The sequence below is a fragment of the Pipistrellus hanaki genome, assembly GCF_964339955.1.
Source record: "Pipistrellus hanaki genome assembly, chromosome: 6".
NCBI classification, from domain to species: domain Eukaryota; kingdom Metazoa; phylum Chordata; class Mammalia; order Chiroptera; family Vespertilionidae; genus Pipistrellus; species Pipistrellus hanaki.
In genome coordinates this window covers 83,611,174-83,626,322 of record NC_140508.1, presented here as the reverse complement: position 1 = coordinate 83,626,322, position 15,149 = coordinate 83,611,174, and positions in this window count along the sequence as shown.

Sequence of the window (15,149 nt, the reverse complement as noted above, 5' to 3'; positions counted from 1 at the left end):
ATTACCCAGAGCCTTCAGTGCCAGGCTGGCCAGCTCAGACTCTTCCCTTGGTTGGTTGGTTGGTTGGTTGGTTGGGAGGGATGGAGGCTTTGAGGCAAGGAGAAGATATCATTATCAGATTCCATTTATTTAACAAATCCAGTAAGTACTTTGTGCCAGGTAGTGTTCTAAGCACATTGCAGACACTAACTCAATCAGTGCAACAACCCTGAGGTAGAACCATTTGGCAGATGAGGAAACTGAGGCACAGAGAGGGTACGTGGCTTGCCTAAGTTCCCATAGTTAATAGTGGCAGATACAGGATTTAAACCAAGACAGCCTGTTCCCATTCTTAATCACTACACTGCTATTTCTCTACCCACTCAGAATTAAGAGAGTTTGCTTTGGCCAAGGTATAGATAAATGGACATACAGGCAGAAATTGAGACCTGGGGGCGGGGAAGGGTAGTGAAAGAGGAGATTTTTAACAAGTCTGTTTTAGTTGTCCCAGAGGGAGAAGAGGGTGGCCTGAACTAGACAGGGACATCAGTGCAAGAGGAACATCTGTGCAAGAACTCTAGGTAAAGAATGCACCAACCTTACAAAGGCATGGCCCAGGGTGATGGCTCAGAGAGGGAAGGCAGGCAGGGAGACAGCCTTAGTGAATGGAGCTTGGTGGGGGCTGGGAATATGCTTAAAGGAGGATGAGAAAAAAGGGGGTGGCAGGGTACTGTGGATAGGGCTTCGAAGCAACAAGGGCATTTTATGTACTACTAGAGGCCCGGTGCATGGATTTGTGCACTGGTGGGTTCCCTTGGCCTTGCCTGCAGTGATCGGGTCAAAACTGGCTCTCCAACATCCCCCAAGGGGTCCTGGATTGCAAGAGGGTGCAGGCCAGGCCAAGGGACCCCCACCTCCACCCCCCAGTGCACAAATCCATGCACTGGGTGTCAGGCATGCATATAAGACCTTTGGTTAATCTCTTTCACCCTACCCCCTACCCCCTCCCATCTGAGATTCATCAGTCTGCTCCACGTTTCCATGCTATGGTTTCTGCTCCTACATTGAGAGTCTACCCCCTGGTGGTCAGTGCATGTCATAGGTACTGAACAGTCAGATGGTGGGCTGGTCACTTAGGCTTTTATATATATAGATGAGAGAGCATGGTTGACAGGTGGCAGTGGGAAACAAGCATATCAATGATGCTGCCTCCTTGTGATGATTAAACATGGTCTATGGAAGAAGAGCATTCTCCATTCAAGCAGGAAGCAGGAGCTGCAGCATCCTGGGGCAAAGCTAGGGCTGTGAAACACAAGAGACAGACAGAGCATCCTGCAAAGCAAAGAGGAAAGAGATGGGTCATGATGCTTCATAGAAGGGCGCACAGAAAATGCAAATGGCTCTTATTCCCACCTTCAGCCAGATTATTGACATGTAGGACCAGTGCCAAGCAACACGGCCAGGCATAGGTGACAAAAAGCAGAAGAGCTTCAGCCCTGGCCGGTGTGGCTCCCTGTTTAGAGCATTGGCCCACATACCCATAGGTTGCAGGTTTGATTCCTGGTCAAGGACACATCCCTGAGTTGCAGGTTTGCTCCCTGGCCCCAGTCAGGGGAGGCAACCAATGGATGTCTCCCCCTCACATCGATGTTTCTCTCTCTCTCTCCCTCCCTCCCACCCTCCTCCCTTCCATTATCTCTAAAAATCAATTGAAAAAATATACTTGGGTGAAGATTAGCAAAAAAAAAAAAGCAGAAGAGCCTTAAAGCTTTCCTACACTACACTCACTGGACAGATGGGAACTTCACTGGCTAAGGATGCTTACTGCAAACATGTAACTGCCTGGGGCTTTTTCTAGCTGCAGGAGATTCATTACCTCAGAAATACTCTCAACTAATGATGGCCTGGGAGTTGGGGGAATAAATACCCCCGCATCCTCATCCCTGGGGTAAGATAACTCAGGTGTGTATCCCCCACAGTTCCCGGGCAAAATTGTGCTCCAGTTGCTCTGAGGGTAACCTGTTCGAGAACACACACTTCATTGACTTCCTTTCCCTTCCCTTTCTCACCTTCCCAGTCCTTACAAGAGAGGCTTCCTGGGATCAGCTCCCAAATAAACTACTTGTACTTGAGTCTTTGTCTCTGGGTCAGCTTCTAGGGTTACTGACTAAGACAGGGACAAAAGGGGCCAGAGAGGGGAAGAGATTTGCCCTTAGTCACACAGCTGCTCAGTGCAGAGCCACAGCCCAGACTCAGGTCTCCCAACTCCAAATTCACAAAGGCAGAGAATCAAAGCACAAAATAAATCATCATGAAGATCTGGGTTCAATCACCTGTGCAGATTTTACAGTTGATCCTTGAACAACACGGGTTTGAACTATGCAGATCCACTTACACACAAAACTTTTTCAATACTGTTAATTTTTTCTTAATAACATTTTCTTTTCTCTAGCTTACTTTATTATAAGAGTACAGTATATAATACATATAACACACAAAATACGTGTCCATTGACTATTTATGCTATTGGTAAGGCTTCCAGTCCACAGTGGGTTATTAATAGTTTTAGGGGAATCAAAAGCTACACGCAGATTTTCACTGTGTAGAGGTCGGTGTCCCTATGTTGTTCAAGGGTCAGCTATATTATTATTCCCCATTTTCTGCCCTCCCTACAAGAAAATTAAAAACTTTCCCCATTGTTATTAATTACAGTAATTCTCTGTGGGAGGAGTGAACTTCCTCAACCCATTGAAAGAAAGCTTGGTCATGTGATCTCCTTTGGCCAACGAAATGGGAGCAGAAGTGATACAACTGGTCCCTGGGTTACCTAAAGTAAGGAACTAAGCCTCTATGAGTCTTGGTTTCTTTTTTTATAAAACTAGTGCTAATAATAATAGTATCTGTTTAATGGGACTTTGTGGGAAGTACCTGAGCTAATACGTGAGAAAACTTAGTACAGTGTCTGGCAGAGAGCAAGAACCCAATAAATGTTCACTGTTATTATTATTATGTTTTTCTTTACCCCACAACGAGACCTCCTCAGAGACAGAGCATTCTCTGGAGAAAATATATTGTTCCTGCAGGGCTTACCTCTGGCTTGTTTGCTAAAAGGTACTCGCTTTCCCCTCCTAATGGCCCTTCTCAGAAGTGTGCTGCCCCCAGCCCAGTGCAGAGAGTAGTGCCACGCGAGGTGCCCACGTCCCAGCAGGCCTGCATGCGGGAGACGCGTAGCAGTTAATGAATCCCGACGGAGAGGTCCGTATTAGACCTGGTTTAATACCCCGAAATGGCAGGGAGTCATTTATCCATGAGCTACGGCCTCTCTCTGGTGCCTGAGCATTACAAGTTATTTATGAGGCAATTTGCACAGTTTCACACTGGCTGGCCATTATGCTGCTGTCTGCTAACCACTGCTGAACCCAGAGACAAAACGGTCCTCCCCCTTCCTCGCTTTGCCAGTGACAATGAGCCGATGATGCTCCCCGGTGACACAAGTTTGCTCTTTGCAGAGAGAGCAGGGCCCGAGGCTGGAGGAAGAGAACTCCTGCTCTCCAGCCCAGCACTCAGAGTGCACCTGGGAGCTAGTGATGAAAGGCAAGACTCTAGAGAAGTCTGCTGGGAAAGCCACTGGTGGACAGAGGGGTTATTTTAACAGGCACTGACTATGGAAGGTGGGTATGCGGGCTGTCATGACAGAAACACTCCTTTTGACCCTTGTAGTAGGGAAATGGTATAATCTTATGAAGAGTTTTTTGTTTGTTTGTTAATCCTCACCAGTGGATATTTTTCCATTGATTTTTAGAGAGAGTAGGAGGGAGGGGGAGAGACACAGAGAGAGAAACATCAGAGAGAGACACATCAATTGACTGCCTCCCATTGAGGCTGGGGATTGAGCCTGCAACCAAGGTACATGCCCTTGACCGGAATCACACCTGCAGGTTGATGACCCATACTGGCCAGGGCTTGGCACATCAGAAAACCTCACTAAAGGTTACCTATTGTTATCATGGATCTGACCCCAGCTGGCTCCCATACTTTTGAACATGCTACTCTAGCACACTGGTCAGTCTGCTACTTCCCCGAGGTCAGTCCACAGGTGAAGAAGCTTCTGATCCAAGCTACATGGGCATCAGCAACTATACATAAGATTCTTCTACAAACAAGCCAAGATCTGGACAACAGCTGGACAGTCTACATGTTCATACCAGCCCAAAGCGACACTACATATGCAATGCTGTCTGCTGCTGACAAATTGTTATCTTTGAAGTTCAGCTTCATATCTTTGAAGTCCTTGAGTAGAATGGCTTCAGTGTTCCAATCACTACTGCAAAGTCTGTCCCCAATTACCACCGTGGCTCCCTGCAACACAGAAGTTTCTGGGATCACGTTCTGAAATGGGGCTCTACTCTCCCTGTCAGCAGACGTGTTTCTAGAACTCCGTGGTTTAGGTGAGAAAATAATATATTTGAGCTGAATGTGGCCTGACTCCCATGCCCTTTCTTCCATGCCTATTTCCTGTCTGCCATTCTCAAAACACCCCACTTACTGCAAGGACTGGCTTTATTAATCATTTCATTCTATGTCACATAGCTCCTGAATACAACCTCTGCTCACTTTTTCTTGTCCCTTTTCCCCATATCATCTCCAATGTCTGAATGTTCCCCATTCCATTTCAGTAGGATGAATATACTAAAATAGCTAAACTCTGTTGAATGGTTGCCTTGTGCCAAGTAGCCTGCAAGTGTCTTGTGTGCCTTATCTCTCTTACTCTTCACAGTCACCAGGTAAATTCTGTACTATCATATTTCTTATCCAACAGATCAGAATAGAGAGAGAGGTTCAGTAGCTTGCCCAAGATCATACAGCAAACCTCTGGTGCAGATTAAAAAGCCTGGCCTTTGGAGCCAGACAATCCAAGGTCCAAATCCCAACTCAGACCACACTATGTCCTCAGGCCTCTAAACTTCCTAAACCTAGCAAGTGCCTCATAATGAAGTACCCTGTTAGTCAAAGGAGAAGGAGAATCGTAACTTTTACTTTGAAGGGTTTGTCATAGGTTTAAAGCATGGGTGGTGCTTAGAACCAACCACTCATTCCTCTTCGTCCTCTGGGCTTAGGATCCACAGACGGACAAGGAACAGAGTCCTGGCTTTATTAATAGCCAGCATGTGTACAATATCCAAGAGCAAAAGTCTCTAGGGAAAGGGACACTGGAGCACACACCAGTCCTGCGATCTAAGTGAGCCCTCCTACCTCCCACCCCAAAAGCTAAATCTTGAGATGAACATGCCCACCTATGAGAAGAAAGCTATGTTACCAGGTCTTCAGAGCAAATCCAGAGTCTATGGACCCCACCAGCCATGTGGACCAGGATGGCCAGTCCCTGGCTCTGTGACATGCAGTGACCTCACTCACAAGCAAGATGTAGCCCAGTTAACATTCAGCTCTGGCCAATTGTGCTGCCAACCATTGAGGGGGTTTAGAGAAGCCCTGAAGCCCCTCTGTGGCCAGGGAAGCAGTATGGGGCTTCCCTCCCCAGGGCTTGGTTGTGAGGTCTTACCTAGGCGCCTAGCATAGAGAAGATGTCTGGAGTTCCCTGGAGGCAGAGCTTGAGACAAAGATTCGGATGCACATGATGTACTGAGGGGATGCTCTTAGGAGGAACCTATGAGGGAGGGAGGTAAGGAGAAGGAAGGAAAGAGCCCAGGAACGATGGGGTTGGGTGAAGTCTAGCTTGACCTGTGCGTGACAACTCTGGAGTACAAATCCCACTGCAGTGTTGATCTGCCTGGTGCAAGGGGCTGCTTATACACCTGGGGCCTTTTACGCACAGGAGTGCTCACCAAACGGGAGCTCTCTTCTCTTGCTCCCTCGCTTCCTTCAACAGGTTCCCCAGGGAATGACACCCAATGACCTTTGCCAGACAAAGAAGAGTTTTCTCAAATGTTGTCTAACCTTCATCCATGCGTCAGTGGTTGCCAGGCTGACAAGAGTGTGATGAAGGGAGATCAACGTCTAGGCCTTCAGAGAGAGAAACTCATCACATCCTACCCTTACCCCAAACCCTCCCATCCCCCTTAGAGAGTAGTGGGCTGTTTTGTCAACCTGAGGAGGTGTTGTCAGGCTCACGAGGAGCTAGAAAGGGTATGTTTTGCCAACGGGTAAAAAAAAAAAAAAAAGTAAGGAAGAAGAAAACAGAAATTCTGCCTTTGTCTGAGAAATATGAGTATTTATGCACATACTAATTGAAATTGGCTCAGTCACCATATGCACACAGTTAAAGGGGCTGGTGTTCTAGACACGAGACAAAACAAAAGCCATTTGCAAAACATGATGCATTATGCAGGGCTCCTGACAGAACCAAATAATCATTTCTGGTGGTTTTATATTCAAATTAACTCCACAAATATTCTGTGCCCAGCACTGTGCAAGTATAAAATACAAAAACGAATAAGAGGCCACAGGGGAGACTGATATATAAAAAAGCATACAGCTGCAGCAGAGCTAGCTATGGCTAAGGCATGCAAACACACTGCTGAGGAGCTAGGGCCACAAGGAGACGCAGCTCACAGAAAGAGAAAGGTGCTCCAATAGCTGAGGGCAGAAAGGTGCATGACCTAGAAAGGCCAGGAATTTGATGTGACTGAAGCATCCCCATGTGAGAAGAGAGGAGGTGATGATTATCATCAGCTAGGCCCCAGCTGGAATGTCACCCCCTCAAATAGACCTTTTCTGACCATCCCACCAAAATACTGTCATTTCCTCTCACCTCACCCTTTTTGCTTTCATTGTAGCACTTACCATTAATGATCAGTGGATTTGTTTGTATTCTCTTCAACCAGAATATAAAAGCCCTGTAAGAGCAGGGCCCTTGTCGTGCATGTATCTGTAGCTCTTAGAACAGAGCCTCAAAGATGTTCAATAAATATTTGTTTTTTTAAAACGAACAGACGAATAAATCAATGAGTGGAAGATTTGCAACATGAGTTTGTGGAGCACTTCAAACCAGTATACCATTCTACATATGATGGCTTTATTAGTGAGAATAACACCAGCTGCTATAACAAATGAACCCAACATTTTCACTATCAATACCCAATAGAAACTGATTTCTCACTCACTTAGATGACCCACACAAGTGTTTCTGGGTGACAGGTGGCTTTCTTTTGCATGCTGATTAGGGATCCAGGTACCTTCCATTTTGTGGTCCAACCATCCCCCTTGGCCTCAAATTCCTTTGTTTCCACCAGTGGAAACAGAAAGAGAGCCTGGAGAAGCCCCACCAGCTTCTTAAAAGCCTCAGCTGAGAAGTGGCACACATCACTGCCACTAACATCCCTTTGGGAAGAACTAGTCCTATGGCCCCATTTCGATGCACATGTAGCTGGGATAAGTAGTTTCTTGCTACACTCTCAGTGACAGCGCCACATTATGGAGGGGAGAACGAGTTAGCAGTGGAGAGCTACCTCAGCCATCACAGCCCTGGGCTCACATGCACCCAAGAACATGCCACCCACAAGTAGTGCAACTGTCCCTTCAATTTAAGAAGCAGTCATTTGCTTCCCCTTCTCTGCTCTCACTTATGCTAATTTTCCAAGCACTGAAGTCAGAAGGTGACATTTCCTGACCTGACCCAAGATTCTGAAGAATTTCCCTATCAGAATCCTAGTCCCTATGAGCAGTGGTTCATTTGTTCTGTTCTTGGGGGACATGCAAGCCAAGTTTTCTAACTGAAGGGCCAATTTTGCCATGAATAGAGAGGGTCCAACAAGTGCAGCAAACAGGATGCCAGAGAAGAAGGGGGAAGGAACAGCAAAACAACCAGGTATGGCCTAATGAGCATGCTTCCTCCCACAGCAACCCTCCAATAATAATAATAATGACAACTAATATTTATTTAGCATTTATTGTAGGTCAGGCACTGCTCCAAGTGCTTCAGAAAACCTGATACCATAATTACTGTTATCCCCATTTTTGCAGATAAAGAAACAGACTCAGAGAGACTAAGACACTAGACCAGGATGACCCAGCCAATCAACGAGATGGGATTTGAGGAGTTTAGTGCCAGAACCAAAACTTTTCAGCATAACGTTCAGTGGTTTCTGTATCTAGTGGGGCTTGTGGTCAAGGCTTGAAGGTAGACAAGGCTGTGGTCCAGTCAGGGTTGTCATCTTCACTGATGGCCTAGTCTCTTGTCTGCAGAAGGCCTCCACCTAGGGGAGGTGAACGCTATTGGCTCTTAGGATCAGGATGCCTATTTTGCTCTACCAAGAAAACAAGTATAGTTAAGCCTTGGAGTGCCTTCTGGATCACAGCTCTAATATTCATGCTTTGTGTTCATGCTTTCTAGTTCCATCTTCTGTCCTGAGGGACAGGGCAAATCTGAAGCAGCATTGAGTGTCAAGAGTCCAGACACTTCGGGCTTAGCACCCCCCAGAGCATCCTCTCTTTTCTCTTTGACCAAACTCTTCCCCTAGGCTCAGAGGGTAAGAGTCTCTCCAGCTTATCCATCCCCTTCCATGCCACCTAAAGTTTCTTGACTTTTTTAACCGAAGACTACTTTGGCAATTCGTTGAAGCCTATAAATTGCTTCTCAGAAAAATATTTTTAAAAGCATAAAATAAAACACAATGGATTAAAAGGAAACCAAAGATAATGAAATAGTTATCAAAGTGTTTTAATGTGATATAGAAATATATGTGCTCCTTTATTAATGCATTAAAAGGAGATTTATCAGAGGATCTAATAAAATCCATAATTTCATAGTAGTGATGAGCATGAGTGATGTCTGAGATACCTACTATACTATAATGGGAAATAAAATTAATATAATGGAAACAAAGATTTTTATTGGTAACAAAGTCCCAGGCACTGCTACAGTCTGTTGCCTACATTCAATAATTGAAATAAATGGTAAATTTCAATTAGATGCTAGTAAAAATATAATATTTTCCCATTTAAGTTTATAGACTCCTGGAATTCAAGACCCTTAATGGACCCCAAGTTAAGAACCTGCTCTCATTCCAGATTGAACCAGTACTTGTCCCCTTCTGGACTTGAAGAAGGAAGAAAAGAAGAGCTTCCTAAATTACCATCTTTGAACCCTGAACTTATATCCACACAGGGTCCCTGAGCCTCCTCTTCTCTGCCTCTATGTGAAAACAGCAACCTAGGCTATTTTCTAGAACCTTGGCTTCCTACTTGCTTTCTTGTATCATTTCCCTTTTTACCAACTTTTCTATTTATTTGTGCATGAACCACATCCCACATTATTTTCCAGCTACAGCTCACATCACACTGCTTCGCAGCATCTTCAGTTAGGGCTTCACAGTGCATGTTAAATTTCACACATCACAACACATATGGGTGAGAGAATGTCAGCCCCCACACATTTACAACAGGCACCTCCAGTCCCAGGTGGGACAGCCTCCACTGCACAGTCTCCATCCCTTCCCCAACTAGGGGAAACCCAATTCCTGCCTTGGAATTACATAACATGTTATGAAGACTGTGTCTTCTCCCTGAGCCGGCCTTACACCACGGTAAGAAGCATGGACTCTGCATTAATATCAACATGATGTTAATATGGACATGACAGATTCAGCTCCCTTTAGGCAGAAAGTGATTATGGAACACTTATAAATGAAAGGAAGCCAATAGGAAGTGTTGGAGAATTTATTATTAAACAGTCAAGAGGTCAAGTGTGTGCAAAAGAGAAGAGAGAGATGCCAAGCCAGTGTAGCTCAGTGGTTGAACCAGGTCATGGTTCAATCCCCGGTCAGGGCACATGCCAAGGTGGTGGGCTTCATCCCCAGTGTGGGACATGCAGGAGGCAGCTGATCAATGACTCTTTCTCTTATCATTGATGTTTTTATCTTCTTCTCACACCCTTCTTCTTTGAAATCAATAAAAATATTGTTTTAATAACAAAAAGAGATACTTCCAATCCCTAAAGACACACCTTTCTCCCTACCCCACCCTTTAAAGGTACTTGCTCTCCAGCTGAAGCTCTGTTCTTTGGAATTGAGACTGAAAACAAACTTTGGAAATGATCTGAGCATATGCTTGAGAGTTTTCCAACACCGCTATGCTTTTAATTAGCATCTGGGATTGAGCAAGGAATGGTGTTGATTGGATTTGTTCATGAGTTCTCCTGGCTTTTGCAATTTGTCATCAAAAAAAACAGTGTAGATCCACATCTCTTGCTCCTGGTATTTCCAGATGGGTATGCAAAATAGCCAGTGGCTGTTGTTTGTTTTGATGGGATTCAAAGTTGTACAACTGTCAATTTTTAATTAGGGAACTCTTCAGACCATCAAAATTGCACAGCAATGGGCAAGAGGAAGGCAGGATCTCATACTGCTGTATGCATCGTACACAGAACCACATAATAAAAATAGGCAGCACATCGTGTAGGCTGTATTCTAAGTGCCTTACCTGTAGTTTCTGCCCTTACCCTCACATCAACACTAGAAGGTAAGTGCAGTTTTGTCCTTATTTGATAGAAAAAGAAATGGGGCTCCTGAGAGAACTAACAAGTTCACGCAGCTAGAAAGCAGCAGGGCTGGGATATGAACCCGGCCACTCTTGTTCTAGGATGTGTGCTTATAGCCACATAGATGTATAAAGTGGTAAAAGAAACCTATGATTTAGAATTCAGGCACTCATGCTTTTGCCCTAGCTCTGACAGGTGTTTAGGCATCTAAACTTCCTGTGGGGCCATGGGGAAGTCACCTCCCCTCTCTGGGGGTCACCCAGCTCACTGTATTGAAGAGCATAACAGTTTTATAGTGTGAAGCAGAGAAATGGAGTTATCAGGCTATGTGAGTCTTGATGGAGGTCAGGAAGGATGTGGAGGAAAGATGTGAGATCTATGGCTTTGCAAGAGGCAGAAAAAATACTGATATAGCAGATAAATTTTAAAAGCAGGGTGCAGGTAAACCTCTCTGAAAATTACCCAATAAAAAATTACCCAATAAAATACAAGTGACCCCCAGCCTCATCTTATCTTGATACAAGTGGAAAGGAAGCAGGATGCTGATGGGCCTCCTGCCACTTGCCCAGTTAACCCAAGTGCCCTAGAAGGCCCACCTAACCTTGGTACGCCCTCGTGAAAAATTACACTAGTTACCCAACCAGAGAGCTGGGGGGTGTGGACTTCTGGTGCACACCAGTCTGCATCTGGGTGAGTGCCAGGGTCCCAAGATGCAAAAAGGGGCACCCAGAAATGAGCTTCAGCTGCAATCATCATATGATCAAGACGCAGGAAAAGATGAAGGAAACCAGTCTCACTAGATACCTCCAACTAACTAGTACTTGGGTGGAGGGGGGGGAGGGGGGGAGGTGGAGATTAAGCTGAATGCTATCTCACTCCCTATACCAAAATAGAGTCCAAGTGAATCACATATGGAAATAGAAAAAGGGTATGCAGAAGAATACCACAAGGACATTTAAGTAAAGAATTTTATAATTCCAGGATGGTAAGGGCATTTTTCTAAACATTAAGTCAAGAAGAGAAACCAAACAGGAAAGACTGGCAGATTGTACTACATAAAAATGCAAACCTTCTGTTTGACCAATAAATAAACTTGGAAAAACATTTTCAACATATGTTATAGACAAAAGGTTACCATTATTCATAGAAACAGAAAGCTCTTACCAAAAAGTAAAGGAAAAAATGAACAACAAAAGAAAAAGAAGTTACCTTATGACCTTGCCAATTCCATCCTTAGGTATATATCCAAGAGAAATGAAAACATGTGTCCACATAAAAACCTGTAGGTGAATGCTCTAGCAGGATATTTGTAACTAGAGGCCCGTGCATGAAATTCATGCACTCCTCTCACAGTCAGGGAGCCCTCGGGGGATGTCTGACTGATGGCTTAGGACCAGGAGCAGGCCTAAGCCATCAGTCGGACATCCTTAGCGGGAGAGGCTCCCACCACTGCTGCTGTGCTCACCAGCCATGAGCCTGGCTTCTGGCTGAGCACACTGACCACTTAAAAAGACTCAGTTCTCATCAAGGGAATTAAAAATAAGCAGGACTGCCTTGGACAGTCCTGTTCAGTGGTTAGAATGCTGGCCTCCGAATGAAGGCTCACAGTTCAATACCAGTCAAGGACATGTACCTCAGTTACGGGCTCCATTCCCAACCCCAGTCAGGGCGCATGCAGGAGGCAGCCAATCGATGTGTCTCTCTCACATCCATGTGTCTCTCTCACATCCATGTTTCTCTTTCTCAGTTTCTCCCTCTCCCTTCCACTTCCTCTAAAAAATCAATGGAAAGGGTACCCTAGGGTGAGGATTATTTTAAAATAATAAAACAACAAAAGAATAAGCAGGACTATAGGGAACCTGATTAATATATAGATCAAATAGACACATTTCAAATTCTATACCCTCCAAAAAGTATATTCTTTTTAAGTATCCATGGAGCATTTACAGAACTTAACACCCTAAAGAAAAGCTTAGTAAATTCACGTAAGTAGAAACATAGCACATTTTTCAAACACAATACAATGAAACCTAGTAATAAAAACCTAAACAGAAAGTTGACACAAACCAAAAAGAGAGAGCAAAATTACTGAAAAACAAAGTACACTGAATAATCAAAACTGAAATTGTGCTAGAATATGTGCTCCACAAATTCTAAGACCTGGTTGCTCCTTTCAAGTGTTTTGAAAACAATATTTTTCCACAGAAGCATAACTAGATAAAGGAGCCAGATTCCCTTTCCCATTATATGCTGCTGGCTCCACTAACCTGTGTCCTTTAATTTGTCCTTGCACGTTGAATTGTGCTTTTTTATTACTTTTTACTAAATAGCATGTGTCATCAAAATATGTAATATAGAAAATGCTGTAAACACAAGAACTTAAAAAAAAAGACTCAGTTCTGATCCTATGACAGATCAAGGGAACTAAAAAATAAGCAGGACTGCCGAAACCGGTTTGGCCCAGTGGATAGAGCATTGGCCTGCGGACTGAAAGGTCCCGGGTTCGATTCCAGTCAAGGGCATGTACCTTGGTTTCAGGCACATCCCCAGGAGGGGGTGTGCAAGAGGCAGCTGATCAAGGGCTCTCATCGCTGTTTCTAACTCTCTATCCCTCTCTCTTCCTCTCTGTAAAAAAAAAATCAATAAAATATATATATTTTTAAATAAACAGGACTGCCCAAACTACTGTGAAACCTAGAAATTGTTTTCATTCTTTCTGTTTAGTATTAACCTAGAAATTGTTTTCATTCTTTCTGTTTAATAATTTTAGTATTAAAGGTAATGAATTTTCTACCAATAATAGCTTTACTTACACCCCAGAAGATAAAAATATAAAACTTTTCTTCTGATTATAAAAGTAGCTCGTTGTTTTGTAAATAAAACACTAAACATTCAGTAATGGATGACTTAGATGAGAAAGTCCTATTTTCTGTAATCTAACTCCTACTGTACCCCAACTCCTTTAACTAATGTTACAGTTTGGAGTTACTCCAAAATTTTTCTAGGCTATTTATGAGAGTATATATATATATATATATATATATATATATATAACCTTTTTTTAACTGAAATAGAATCATATTTTCATACTTTACATAAAATTAGTTATCTTCACTTAAACATATAAAGGGCAACTTTCCATATTAGTACATATAGGCTTCTCTCAATGGTAACATAATGTTCATTTTTATGGGTATAATCATATGTATTTAACAACTCCATTACTGACTGATGTTTCAGTTGTTTCCAATTTCGAATATACATATTGCTGCAGTGAACATTCTTACCCATGTATCTCTACACACTTACACAAGTATTACTGCTTTAGGATTTGTCCTTTTCTCATTATTATTCCACAGTTACCAAACAAAGTTGCCTAGCATCACAAATCCCATTTTAAATCACAAATCCCATGATTAAAAAGATGACAAAAAGTGCCTGCCTAATATGGTTTTAGGATAGGTAGCAACAGATTACAGTCTCACCCACCCCCTCACCCCAACCCCACCGGAGAGATATAAATAGGGATCTGAATGGAGAAAAAAATAAGAGGATTTCAGGTTTTATATGTCTGAAACCAAATTTTTAGGTTTCAAAACTTGGGGGGCACTGTAGACTGACTTTTTCTCTGACTCCTGGCAGTCAATGAAGGTAAAAATTCACACACACTGACTTCTCTGACTGTTCTACCAGTCAATGTGGGAGCTGTAACCATGCACCAGAGATGCAAATTCTAAGATCAAAGGGAGCAAAGAAAACTTCTGCTCAGATGCTCTTCCCACTCTCACAGTTGCCAAGGGAGACAGAGCCCACCTGCAGAGGGGGCAGGACAGGGAGCCAACACAGCCAAGAAATCCTAAGGAGAGCAGACAGGAGGAAGAACTAAGATAACAGGAACTAATTCACTGGAAAACAAAAAAGAGCTGCATTGGACTCATTTTTTAAATATGGTTTTAGAAAGAGAGGAAGGAAGAGGGAGAAAGAATTATTGATCGGTTGCCTCTTATACTCACCCTGACGGAGGATCAAACCCAAAACCTAGGTATGTGCCCTGACCAGGAACCAAACTGGCAACCTTTTGGTGCATGGGACAACACTCAACCAACTGAGCCACACTGGTCAGGGTTGCATTTGTTATTTTTTAAAGCTCACATAATAAAATAGATAAACCAGGACACCCTGCGGCATAGCAGAGTCTACCCTGGCAGAGAAGAAATGCTAGTGGGGTGATAAGAGACAATGCTGCAAAGGCAGCCAGCTGCCAGATGATGGAGAACCTGGTGTGTCACTAAAGAAAGTGGACTCTGTCCCTCAGGTGGGGGACATTTGGACAGAAAAAATATTCTAATTGTAACCCTAGCTGAGGAAGTTGGGGGTGTGGTAAGGAGTGCAATGACGGAAAATAAAGGACTTCCTCACCTAAGTATACATTCCTTTCTAAACAGAGGAATAGCAGAATTGCTCTTTGCTTTGACAGCAGTTGCTGTGGACAGACAGTGGGATGGAGGAAGGGGAACTCTTTGGAGTTGGCACCATCCACCGTCCCTCCGGCAGCAGGTCCAAATGCCCAGGGAATGGGGACATTGCTGCAAACGAGAGGCGAGGGCTGACAGGGGCAATGGGAGTGGGGGGAGCTGGTGCTTACGGAAATGAAGAGAGAAGTATAAGATCACAC